The 12,882-nt window shown below is 61.1% G+C and overlaps 1 protein-coding gene across 1 annotated transcript in view; it reads right to left on the bottom strand.

Moving 5' to 3' along the window:
• LOC143956208 (oocyte zinc finger protein XlCOF8.4-like) overlaps positions 1–12,882 on the bottom strand; it is a 216,423-nt gene that overhangs the window by 151,412 nt on the left and 52,129 nt on the right. The window lies entirely within an intron of this gene.

Below are 12,882 nucleotides of genomic sequence, written 5' to 3' on the forward strand. Positions count from 1 at the left end.
AGGCCAGGGTCCCCTCCCCTGGCGCTGACCAGTGGTTCTCCATCCTCATCAGAAGGCTTCCCTTTCGGCTACGATATTTTTTTTAAATTAATCTAGTATTTATTTATTTTTGATTAGCTAATTAATCCTTTTGGATAACTTTACAAAAAATAAGTACATAAAAAAAAGGGGAGCGGCAGCACGGAGGGGGACACCGAGAAGAGAGAGGGGAGCGGCAGCACGGAGGGGGACACCGAGAAGAGAGAGGGGAGCGGCAGCACGGAGGGGGACACCGAGAAGAGAGAGGGGGACGGCAGCACGGAGGGGGACACCGAGAAGAGAGAGGGGGGCGGCAGCACAGAGGGGGACGGCAGCACAGAGGGGGAGAAGAGAGAGGGGGACGGCAGCACAGAGGGGGAGAAGAGAGAGGGGGACGGCAGCACAGAGGGGGAGAAGAGAGAGGGGGACGGCAGCACAGAGGGGGAGAAGAGAGAGGGGGACGGCAGCACAGAGGGGGAGAAGAGAGAGGGGGACGGCAGCACAGAGGGGGACACTGAGAAGAGAGAGGGGGGCGGCAGCACAGAGGGGGGACACTGAGAAGAGAGAGGGGAGCGGCAGCACGGAGGGGGACACTGAGAAGAGAGAGGGGAGCGGCAGCATGGAGGGGGACACCGAGAAGAGAGAGGGGAGCGGCAGCACGGAGGGGGACACCGAGAAGAGAGAGGGGGACGGCAGCACGGAGGGGGACACCGAGAAGAGAGAGGGGGACGGCAGTACGGAGGGGGACACCGAGAAGAGAGAGGGGGACGGCAGTACGGAGGGGGAGAAGAGAGAGGGGGACGGCAGCACCGAGGGGGACACCGAGAAGAGAGAGGGGGGCGGCAGCACCGAGGGGGACACCGAGAAGAGAGAGGGGGGCGGCAGCACCGAGGGGGACATCGAGAAGAGAGAGGGGGGCGGCAGCACGGAGGGGGACATCGAGAAGAGAGAGGGGGGCGGCAGCACGGAGGGGGACATCGAGAAGAGAGAGGGGGGCGGCAGCACGGAGGGGGACACTGAGAAGAGAGAGGGGGGCGGCAGCACGGAGGGGGACACCGAGAAGAGAGAGGGGGGCGGCAGCACGGAGGGGGACACCGAGAAGAGAGAGGGGAGCGGCAGCACGGAGGGGGACACCGAGAAGAGAGAGGGGAGCGGCAGCACGGAGGGGGACACCGAGAAGAGAGAGGGGAGCGGCAGCACGGAGGGGGACACCGAGAAGAGAGAGGGGAGCGGCAGCACGGAGGGGGACACCGAGAAGAGAGAGGGGAGCGGCAGCACGGAGGGGGACACCGAGAAGAGAGAGGGGGACAGCAGCACGGAGGGGGACACCGAGAAGAGAGAGGGGGACAGCAGCACGGCGGGGGAGAAGAGAGAGGGGGACGGCAGCACGGAGGGGGACACCGAGAAGAGAGAGGGGGGGCGGCAGCACGGAGGGGGACACCGAGAAGAGAGAGGGGGGGCGGCAGCACGGAGGGGGACACCGAAAAGAGAGAGGGGGACGGCAGCACGGAGGGGGACACCGAGAAGAGAGAGGGGGACGGCAGCACGGAGGGGGAGAAGAGAGAGGGGGACGGCAGCACGGAGGGGGAGAAGAGAGAGGGGGACGGCAGCACGGAGGGGGAGAAGAGAGAGGGGGACGGCAGCACGGAGGGGGAGAAGAGAGAGGGGGGGCGGCAGCACGGAGGGGGACACCGAAAAGAGAGAGGGGGACACCGAAAAGAGAGAGGGGGACGGCAGCACGGAGGGGGACACAGAGAAGAGAGAGGGGGACGGCAGCACGGAGGGGGAGAAGAGAGAGGGGGACGGCAGCACGGAGGGGGACACCGAGAAGAGAGAGGGGGACGGCAGCACGGAGGGGGACACCGAGAAGAGAGAGGGGGGGCGGCAGCACGGAGGGGGACACCGAAAAGAGAGAGGGGGGCGGCAGCACGGAGGGGGACACCGAAAAGAGAGAGGGGGACGGCAGCACGGAGGGGGACACCGAGAAGAGAGAGGGGGACGGCAGCACGGAGGGGGAGAAGAGAGAGGGGGACGGCAGCACGGAGGGGGACACCGAGAAGAGAGAGGGGGACGGCAGCACGGAGGGGGACACCGAGAAGAGAGAGGGGGGGCGGCAGCACGGAGGGGGACACCGAAAAGAGAGAGGGGGGCAACAGCACGGAGGGGGACACCGAAAAGAGAGAGGGGGACGGCAGCACGGAGGGGGACACCGAGAAGAGAGAGGGGGACGGCAGCACGGAGGGGGACACCGAGAAGAGAGAGGGGGACGGCAGCACGGAGGGGGACACCGAGAAGAGAGAGGGGGGGCGGCAGCACGGAGGGGGACACCGAAAAGAGAGAGGGGGACGGCAGCACGGAGGGGGACACCGAGAAGAGAGAGGGGGACGGCAGCACGGAGGGGGAGAAGAGAGAGGGGGGCGGCAGCACGGAGGGGGACACCGAAAAGAGAGAGGGGGACGGCAGCACGGAGGGGGACACCGAGAAGAGAGAGGGGGACGGCAGCACGGAGGGGGAGAAGAGAGAGGGGGACGGCAGCACGGAGGGGGACACCGAGAAGAGAGAGGGGGACGGCAGCACGGAGGGGGAGAAGAGAGAGGGGGGCGGCAGCACGGAGGGGGACGGCAGCACGGAGGGGGACACCGAGAAGAGAGAGGGGGACGGCAGCACGGAGGGGGAGAAGAGAGAGGGGGACGGCAGCACGGAGGGGGAGAAGAGAGAGGGGGACGGCAGCACGGAGGGGGAGAAGAGAGAGGGGGACGGCAGCACGGAGGGGGAGAAGAGAGAGGGGGACGGCAGCACCGAGGGGGACACCGAGAAGAGAGAGGGGGGCGGCAGCACCGAGGGGGACACCGAGAAGAGAGAGGGGGCGGCAGCACCGAGGGGGACACCGAGAAGAGAGAGGGGGGCGGCAGCACCGAGAAGAGAGAGGGGGGCGGCAGCACCGAGGGGGACACCGAGAAGAGAGGGGGGACGGCAGCACGGAGGGGGAGAAGAGAGAGGGGGACGGCAGCACGGAGGGGGACACCGAGAAGAGAGAGGGGGACGGCAGCACGGAGGGGGACACCGAGAAGAGAGAGGGGGACGGCAGCACGGAGGGGGAGAAGAGAGAGGGGGACGGCAGCACGGAGGGGGACACCGAGAAGAGAGAGGGGGACGGCAGCACGGAGGGGGAGAAGAGAGAGGGGGACGGCAGCACCGAGGGGGACACCGAGAAGAGAGAGGGGGACGGCAGCACGGAGGGGGACACCGAGAAGAGAGAGGGGGACGGCAGCACGGAGGGGGAGAAGAGAGAGGGGGACGGCAGCACGGAGGGGGACACCGAGAAGAGAGAGGGGGATGGCAGCACGGAGGGGGAGAAGAGAGAGGGGGACGGCAGCACGGAGGGGGACACCGAGAAGAGAGAGGGGGATGGCAGCACGGAGGGGGAGAAGAGAGAGGGGGACGGCAGCACCGAGGGGGACACCGAGAAGAGAGAGGGGGGCGGCAGCACCGAGGGGGACACCGAGAAGAGAGAGGGGGGCGGCAGCACCGAGGGGGACACCGAGAAGAGAGAGGGGGGTGGCAGCACCGAGGGGGACACCGAGAAGAGAGAGGGGGGGGCGGCAGCACCGAGAAGAGAGAGGGGGGCGACAGTGCGGAGGGGGAGAAGAGAGAGGGGGACGGCAGCACCGAGGGGGACACCGAGAAGAGAGAGGGGGGCGGCAGCACCGAGGGGGACACCGAGAAGAGAGAGGGGGACGGCAGCACGGAGGGGGACACCGAGAAGAGAGAGGGGGGCGGCAGCACGGAGGGGGACACCGAAAAGAGAGAGGGGGACAGCAGCACGGCGGGGGAGAAGAGAGAGAGGGACGGCAGCACGGAGGGGGACACCGAGAAGAGAGAGGGGGACGGCAGCACGGAGGGGGACACCGAGAAGAGAGAGGGGGGCGGCAGCACGGAGGGGGACACCGAAAAGAGAGAGGGGGACAGCAGCACGGCGGGGGAGAAGAGAGAGAGGGACGGCAGCACGGAGGGGGACACCGAGAAGAGAGAGGGGGACGGCAGCACGGAGGGGGACACCGAGAAGAGAGAGGGGGACGGCAGCACGGAGGGGGACACCGAGAAGAGAGAGAGGGGGGCGGCAGCACGGAGGGGGACACCGAAAAGAGAGAGGGGGACAGCAGCACGGCGGGGGAGAAGAGAGAGAGGGACGGCAGCACGGAGGGGGACACCGAGAAGAGAGAGGGGGACGGCAGCACGGAGGGGGACACCGAGAAGAGAGAGGGGGACACCGAGAAGACAGAGGGGGACGGCAGTACGGAGGGGGAGAAGAGAGAGGGGGACGGCAGCACCGAGGGGGACACCGAGAAGAGAGAGAGGGGCGGCAGCACCGAGGGGGGACACCGAGAAGAGAGAGGGAGGCGGCAGCACAGAGGGGGACATCGAGAAGAGAGAGGGGGGCGGCAGCACAGAGGGGGACACTGAGAAGAGAGAGGGGGGCGGCAGCACGGAGGGGGACACCGAGAAGAGAGAGGGGAGCGGCAGCACGGAGGGGACACCGAGAAGAGAGAGGGGGACAGCAGCACGGAGGGGGACACCGAGAAGAGAGAGGGGGACAGCAGCACGGCGGGGGAGAAGAGAGAGGGGGACACCGAGAAGAGAGAGGGGGACAGCAGCACGGAGGGGGACACCGAGAAGAGAGAGGGGGACAGCAGCACGGCGGGGGAGAAGAGAGAGGGGGACGGCAGCACGGAGGGGGACACCGAGAAGAGAGAGGGGGGGCGGCAGCACGGAGGGGGACACCGAGAAGAGAGAGGGGGGGCGGCAGCACGGAGGGGGACACCGAAAAGAGAGAGGGGGACAGCAGCACGGCGGGGGAGAAGAGAGAGGGGGACGGCAGCACGGAGGGGGACACCGAGAAGAGAGGGGGGGGCGGCAGCACGGAGGGGGAGAAGAGAGAGGGGGACGGCAGCAAGGAGGGGGACACCGAGAAGAGAGAGGGGGGCGGCAGCACAGAGGGGGACACTGAGAAGAGAGAGGGGGGCGGCAGCACGGAGGGGGACACCGAGAAGAGAGAGGGGAGCGGCAGCACGGAGGGGACACCGAGAAGAGAGAGGGGGACAGCAGCACGGAGGGGGACACCGAGAAGAGAGAGGGGGACAGCAGCACGGCGGGGGAGAAGAGAGAGGGGGACACCGAGAAGAGAGAGGGGGACAGCAGCACGGAGGGGGACACCGAGAAGAGAGAGGGGGACAGCAGCACGGCGGGGGAGAAGAGAGAGGGGGACGGCAGCACGGAGGGGGACACCGAGAAGAGAGAGGGGGGGCGGCAGCACGGAGGGGGACACCGAGAAGAGAGAGGGGGGGCGGCAGCACGGAGGGGGACACCGAAAAGAGAGAGGGGGGGCGGCAGCACGGAGGGGGACACCGAAAAGAGAGAGGGGGACAGCAGCACGGCGGGGGAGAAGAGAGAGGGGGACGGCAGCACGGAGGGGGACACCGAGAAGAGAGGGGGGGACGGCAGCACGGAGGGGGAGAAGAGAGAGGGGGACGGCAGCAAGGAGGGGGACACCGAGAAGAGAGAGGGGGACGGCAGCAAGGAGGGGGACACCGAGAAGAGAGAGGGGGACGGCAGCACGGAGGGGGAGAAGAGAGAGGGGGACGGCAGCACCGAGGGGGACACCGAGAAGAGAGAGGGGGGCGGCAGCACGGAGGGGGAGAAGAGAGAGGGGGACGGCAGCACCGAGGGGGACACCGAGAAGAGAGAGGGGGGCGGCAGCACCGAGGGGGACACTGAGAAGAGAGAGGGGGCGGCAGCACCGAGGGGGACACCGAAAAGAGAGAGGGGGACGGCAGCACGGAGGGGGACACCGAGAAGAGAGAGGGGGACGGCAGCACGGAGGGGGACACCGAGAAGAGAGGGGGGGACGGCAGCACGGAGGGGGAGAAGAGAGAGGGGGACGGCAGCACGGAGGGGGAGAAGAGAGAGGGGGACGGCAGCACGGAGGGGGACACCGAGAAGAGAGAGGGGGACGGCAGCACGGAGGGGGAGAAGAGAGAGGGGGGCGGCAGCACCGAGGGGGACACTGAGAAGAGAGAGGGGGCGGCAGCACCGAGGGGGACATCGAGAAGAGAGAGGGGGGGCGGCAGCACCGAGAAGAGAGAGGGGGGCGGCAGCACCGAGGGGGACACCGAGAAGAGAGAGGGGGACGGCAGCACGGAGGGGGACACCGAGAAGAGAGGGGGGACGGCAGCACGGAGGGGGAGAAGAGAGAGGGGGACGGCAGCACGGAGGGGGACACCGAGAAGAGAGAGGGGGACGGCAGCACGGAGGGGGACACCGAGAAGAGAGAGGGGGACGGCAGCACGGAGGGGGAGAAGAGAGAGGGGGACGGCAGCACGGAGGGGGACACCGAGAAGAGAGAGGGGGACGGCAGCACCGAGGGGGACACCGAGAAGAGAGAGGGGGACGGCAGCACCGAGGGGGACACCGAGAAGAGAGAGGGGGGCGGCAGCACCGAGGGGGACACCGAGAAGAGAGAGGGGGGGCGGCAGCACCGAGAAGAGAGAGGGGGGCGGCAGCACGGAGGGGGAGAAGAGAGAGGGGGACGGCAGCACCGAGGGGGACACCGAGAAGAGAGAGGGGGGCGGCAGCACCGAGGGGGACACCGAGAAGAGAGAGGGGGGGCGGCAGCACCGAGAAGAGAGAGGGGGCGGCAGCACCGAGGGGGACACCGAGAAGAGAGAGGGGGACGGCAGCACAGAGGGGGACGGCAGCACGGAGGGGGAGAAGAGAGAGGGGGACGGCAGCACGGAGGGGGAGAAGAGAGAGGGGGACGGCAGCACGGAGGGGGACGGCAGCACGGAGGGGGACACCGAGAAGAGAGAGGGGGACGGCAGCACGGAGGGGGAGAAGAGAGAGGGGGACGGCAGCACGGAGGGGGAGAAGAGAGAGGGGACGGCAGCACGGAGGGGGACACCGAGAAGAGAGAGGGGGACGGCAGCACGGAGGGGGACACCGAGAAGAGAGAGGGGGACGGCAGCACGGAGGGGGAGAAGAGAGGGGGACGGCAGCACGGAGGGGGACACCGAGAAGAGAGAGGGGGGCGGCAGCACGGAGGGGGAGAAGAGAGAGGGGGACGGCAGCACAGAGGGGGACACTGAGAAGAGAGAGGGGGGCGGCAGCACAGAGGGGGACACTGAGAAGAGAGAGGGGGGCGGCAGCACGGAGGGGGACACCGAGAAGAGAGAGGGGAGCGGCAGCACGGAGGGGGACACCGAGAAGAGAGAGGGGAGCGGCAGCACGGAGGGGGACACCGAGAAGAGAGAGGGGGACGGCAGCACGGAGGGGGAGAAGAGAGAGGGGGACGGCAGCACCGAGGGGGACACCGAGAAGAGAGAGGGGGGGCGGCAGCACAGAGGGGGACACTGAGAAGAGAGAGGGGGGCGGCAGCACAGAGGGGGACACTGAGAAGAGAGAGGGGGGCGGCAGCACGGAGGGGGACACCGAGAAGAGAGAGGGGAGCGGCAGCACGGAGGGGGACACCGAGAAGAGAGGGGGACAGCAGCACGGAGGGGGACACCGAGAAGAGAGAGGGGGACTGCAGCACGGAGGGGGACACTGAGAAGAGAGAGGGGGGCGGCAGCACGGAGGGGGACACCGAAAAGAGAGAGGGGGACAGCAGCACGGCGGGGGAGAAGAGAGAGGGGGACGGCAGCACGGAGGGGGACACCGAGAAGAGAGAGGGGGACGGCAGCAGGGAGGGGGACACCGAGAAGAGAGAGGGGGACGGCAGCACGGAGGGGGAGAAGAGAGAGGGGGACGGCAGCAGAGAGGGGGACCCAGAGAAGAGAGAGGGCGACGGCAGCACGTAGGGGGAGAAGAGAGAGGGGGGCGGCAGCACGGAGGGGGAGAAGAGAGAGGGGGGCGGCAGCACGGAGGGGGACACGGAGAAGAGAGAGGGGGGTGGCAGCACAGAGGGGGACACCGAGAAGAGAGAGGGGGGTGGCAGCACAGAGGGGGACACCGAGAAGAGAGAGGGGGGGCGGCAGCACGGAGGGGGACACCGAGAAGAGAGAGGGGGGCGGCAGCACGGAGGGGGACACCGAGAGAAGAGAGGGGGGCGGCAGCACGGAGGGGGACACCGAGAAGAGAGAGGGGGACGGCAGCATGGAGGGGGAGAAGAGAGAGGGGGACGGCAGCACGGAGGGGGACACCGAGAAGAGAGAGGGGGACGGCAGCACAGAGGGGGAGAAGAGAAAGGGGGGCGGCAGCACGGAGGGGGAGAAGAGAGAGGGGGACGGCAGCACGGAGGGGGACACCGAGAAGAGAGAGGGGGACGGCAGCACGGAGGGGGAGAAGAGAGAGGGGGACGGCAGCACGGAGGGGGAGAAGAGAGAGGGGGACGGCAGCACGGAGGGGGACACCGAGAAGAGAGAGGGGGACGGCAGCACGGAGGGGGAGAAGAGAGGGGGACGGCAGCACGGAGGGGGAGAAGAAAGGGGGACGGCAGCACGGAGGAGAGAGGGAGACACGGAGCAGGACGAGAGAAGCGCTGCGGTTGGGGGAAATCAATGGGAAGTGCCTGCAAAGGGCTTTTAACCCTTTATTTGGTCACTAGCAGGGGTTAAAAGCCCCCCAATAGCGCTCGAGAAATGCTGGCAAAGCGCTGCTACTTTAAGTGGCACTTTACAAGCATTTTCGGGCGCTGACATTGTGAAAGGGCTCTTAAAGCACTTGGGCTTTCACATGGGGATTGCAGATTTTATTTTATTTTTTTAATGCTAAAGAGCCTGAAAAACGCCCCAGTGTGAAAGGGGTCTTAGTGCTAGTTAGACCCTCCCTGCTTCTTGCATGTTCCCGCAGTCAGCGTTTAGTCACAGAAATAGGACGCGGGAAAGTCATTGTCTTCTTACACTTCAAAAGATTGGATTATTTATTCTCCCATAACATCCTTTTGTCTTTCGTTCATTGAAGGACACGGCCATACTTCAAGACGGCTGGGTTTGACATTGCCACCTGCAGGAGCGTCCATCGTGAAGTATGGTTGAGTCCTTCAACGAACGAAAGAGAAAACGGGATTTTTGTACTCGCTGTAAAATCCTTTTCTCTGGAGTTCATTGAAGGACACAGCCATACTTCATGATGGATGCTCCTGTAGGTGTCGACATCAAACCCATCCGTCATCAAGTATGCTGTGTTCTTTAATGCAGGGGTCATCAACCCCTGGGCCACGGCCCACTGCCGGGCCGTGGCCTGCTTGCAGCCGGGCTGCGAAGGCTGCACTGTCTCTGATGAGCGGCGGCGGAGCAGGCAGAGAGATGACATCATCTCTCACCGCCCGCCCACATCACCGCTGTTCCGTGCTCACAGCGGGGCCGCTATACGGAGGTGAGCGAGCAGAGAGATGAGATCATCTCCAACCGCCCGCATCGCCGCTCACAGCGGGGATGCTGTAATCCTGAGGTGAGGCGGGGAACAGAGAGATGAGATCATCTCTCACTGCCCGCCCACTTTACTGCTCCTCTGCCGACAGTGTTCAGCGCGGCAGAACACTGATACACTGTCATCGATCATCTCTCACTACCGCCCCCCCCCCCCCTCCCCATTACCGCTGTTCTTCCTTACTACCCACTAGTCCAGGCTTGCCTCTGAACTAATGTGCACACCTGTGCTGCCACCACTGCAGTGACAACCGTGGTGGCAGGTGACAATCCACATTTGGTGGCAGGCGACGTGGCAAATGACAAGCTGCATCTGATGGCAGGGGACGTGGCAAGTGATAATCCAAATCTGGTGGCAGGTGACGTGGCAAGGGACAAGCTGCATATGAAGGCAGGCGACGTGGCAAGTGACAATCCGTATCTGGTGGTAGGTGACGTGGCAAGGGACAAATTGCATCTGGTGGCAGGTGACGTGGCAGGTGACAAGCTGCATATGAAGGCAGGCGACATGGCAAGTGACAATCCGCATCTGGTGGTAGGTGACGTGGCAAGGGAAAAAATAGCATCTGGTGGCAGGTGACATGGCAAGGGACAAAATGCTTCTGGTGACAAGCAACATGGCAAGTGACAAGCTGCATCTGAAGGCAGGCGACATGGAAAGGGACAATCTGCATCTGGTGACAGGCGATGTGGCAAGTGACACTCTGGCACATTCTGCGTTATGGTGAGTTGAACTATTTAATTATATATTACAATGTAATAATAGAAATAATGTGCTTCAATCATCCTAACATCATATCAATGATGGTGCCGGGATGATTGAAGCGCCAACGCCAGCCATCGCCCCGATAAATTGCCCGCGAAAAGCCGCATACACCCCCCTGGGCCTTGGCACAATTTTCTTCAACTACGCCGGTCCCCGGTGCCAAAAAGGTTGGGGACCACTGCTTTAATGAACGAAAGAAACAAACAAAAAAAACACACACATTCTCTCTACTGCCATCAGCTTCAGCAAAATTGTGTTATATTCAACGCCTTACTGAGGAGTTAAGCTGCCTGTGGATGGTGCCAAGTCAGCAGGTGACCATACTGTCTGGACACCCTGGGTCTAAGGAGGTAGGTGATGTCATTGTGCTCTCATCATATACAAACAGCAAGGCATAGTGGTGCAGGTGGGTGTTTACAGTGGACTTGCATATGTCATGTACAATGGTTCCTGAGACTGCCACTCAGTGATTGGTCTATAAAGAAGCATGGGAGGGGGCAGGGCTTCACTCCTCTCTCCCCAACCAACCTCCCCCCCCAGGTAGACCAGTGTTTGTATAATAAAGCAATGAATGAAAACCAATACCTTCGCTCGACCGCTTCAATCAGAATCCTGTGGCTGAAGACTGGTGCTCCTGCCCTAGGATGTTTCGTCCCCCCGTAGACTCCGTCCATAATAAAGGCAAGCCTGCTCGTTGGCGCCCCTCCTCTAATGCAATTCTTTACATATTAACCACTTCACACAAATTGCTGTACTTCGGTATTTTGACACTAAATACCGTTTATAGTAGCAGCTAGCCCTGGTATTTTCAAGAACAGCGTGCGTTTCTCTTTAGGAGAAAAGTGGTCTTTGCGGTGGATTCGCCACACGGTCACTTTTATCGGTGGAGGGAGAGGGTTGTCTCCGCAGCTTACTGGACCCGCTGGCAGCGGCGGAGACAAACGCTTCCTTTCTCCTCACTGCCTGGATGCCAGGTGAGGGAACGATGGGTCCCCACTCAGCTCCATAGCATTGGAGGGTGGAAGCAACGTTTTAATGCTCTTAAAAGGAGACATTTTTTATTTAAAAAAAAAAAAAATTCAAATTACTTTTGTTTTTTATTGCATTTTAGTGTAAATCTGAGATCTGTTTGATCTCATATTTGAGGTCCTGTCATGGGGGTTTTTTTTTTTTTCGTTTTTTACAAGGGACGTTTTAATTTTTTTTTATAGTGATCCAAAATTTATTTTTATTTTTTTAAAAAGGCCTGTGTAAAAAAAAAAAAAAATTGAAAGCGCCCCGTACCGACGAGCTCACAAGCAGAAGTGAATGCATAAGTTAGTAGCCCCCCGCATAGGAAAACTGTGTTCAAACCACACATGTGAGGTATCGCCATGATCGTTGGAGCGAGAGCAATAATTCTAGCCCTAAACCTCCACTGTAACTCAAAACTGTCTATGTAAATGTTTAAGGGTAAAAGTTTGTGGGTATCAATTTGCTCGGAGTAACATTATTTTTCACAATATAAAGGAAAATTGGGCTAACTACTGTCGTCTTATTTTTTAATTTAAAAAAAAGTGTATTTTTTTTTATATATATTTTTTAAAAAGTTTGCTTGCAAGAACGCTACGAAAATACGGTGTGACAGAAAATACTGCAAAGGTGTAGTGTTAAAAAAATAAATAAACCTTAAAGGGCCCCTATCCCTCTGTGCTGAAACAAATACATATATAAGTCACGCATATGTAAACGGCCCTAAAGTTTGCCACGAACGTTGGGGCAAGCGTAATAAATTTAGCGCTAGACCGCCTCTAACGCTAAACTGGTAACCTGTAAAAATGTTTAAAACATCGCCTATGGAGATATTTTAATTATCATAGTTTGTCACTATTTCATAAGTGTGCGCAATTTTAAAGCCTGACATGTTAGGTATCTATTTACTTGGCGTAACGTTGTCTTTTACAAAAAAATAAATAAAAGAAATTGGGGCAACTATTGCATTTTTTTATTTTATTTTTTTATTCATTAACCACTTCCCATCCCAGCCACAGTCATATGACGTCCGCAGGAGGGATCTCCCATATTGGGCGGGCGTCATATGACGGCCTGGGCTTCCCGGACGTCTGGGGGGGGGGGGGGCGCGTGCACCCCCGCCGCGTCACTCGGGAGCCGATGTGTGGACATTGCAGGCGCTGGGCACCCGCGGTTGCCCATTAACAAAGCAGGACCGTGTGTGTGTGTGTACACAGATCCACATCCCGTCAGGAGAGAGGAAACCACTCCAGTGTTCCTCTGTACTGGGAACACATATCGGTCTCGTCCCCTCCCCCTACAGTTAGAATGGCTCCCTAGGTAACGCAATTAACCTCATGATCGCCCCCTAGTGTTAACCCCTTCCCTGCCAGTGACATTTATACAGTAATCAATGCATTTGTATAGCACTGATCGTTGTATAAATGTGAATGGTCCCAAACTAGTGTCAATAGTGCCTGATATATCCACCGCAATGTCGCAGTCATGATAAAAATTGCAGATCGTGCCATTACTAGTTAAAAAAAAAAAATGCCATAAATCTATTCCCTATTTTGTAGACGCTATATCTTTTGAGCACACCAATCAATATACGCTTATTGCAATTTTTTTTTTACCAAAAATATGTAGAAGAATACATATCGGCCTAAACTGAGGAAACATTTT

This window comes from Lithobates pipiens, unplaced genomic scaffold (assembly GCF_037356315.1).
Source record: "Lithobates pipiens isolate NorthernLeopardFrog02 unplaced genomic scaffold, aLitPip1_a1.2 Scaffold_35, whole genome shotgun sequence".
Lineage (NCBI taxonomy): Eukaryota > Metazoa > Chordata > Amphibia > Anura > Ranidae > Lithobates > Lithobates pipiens.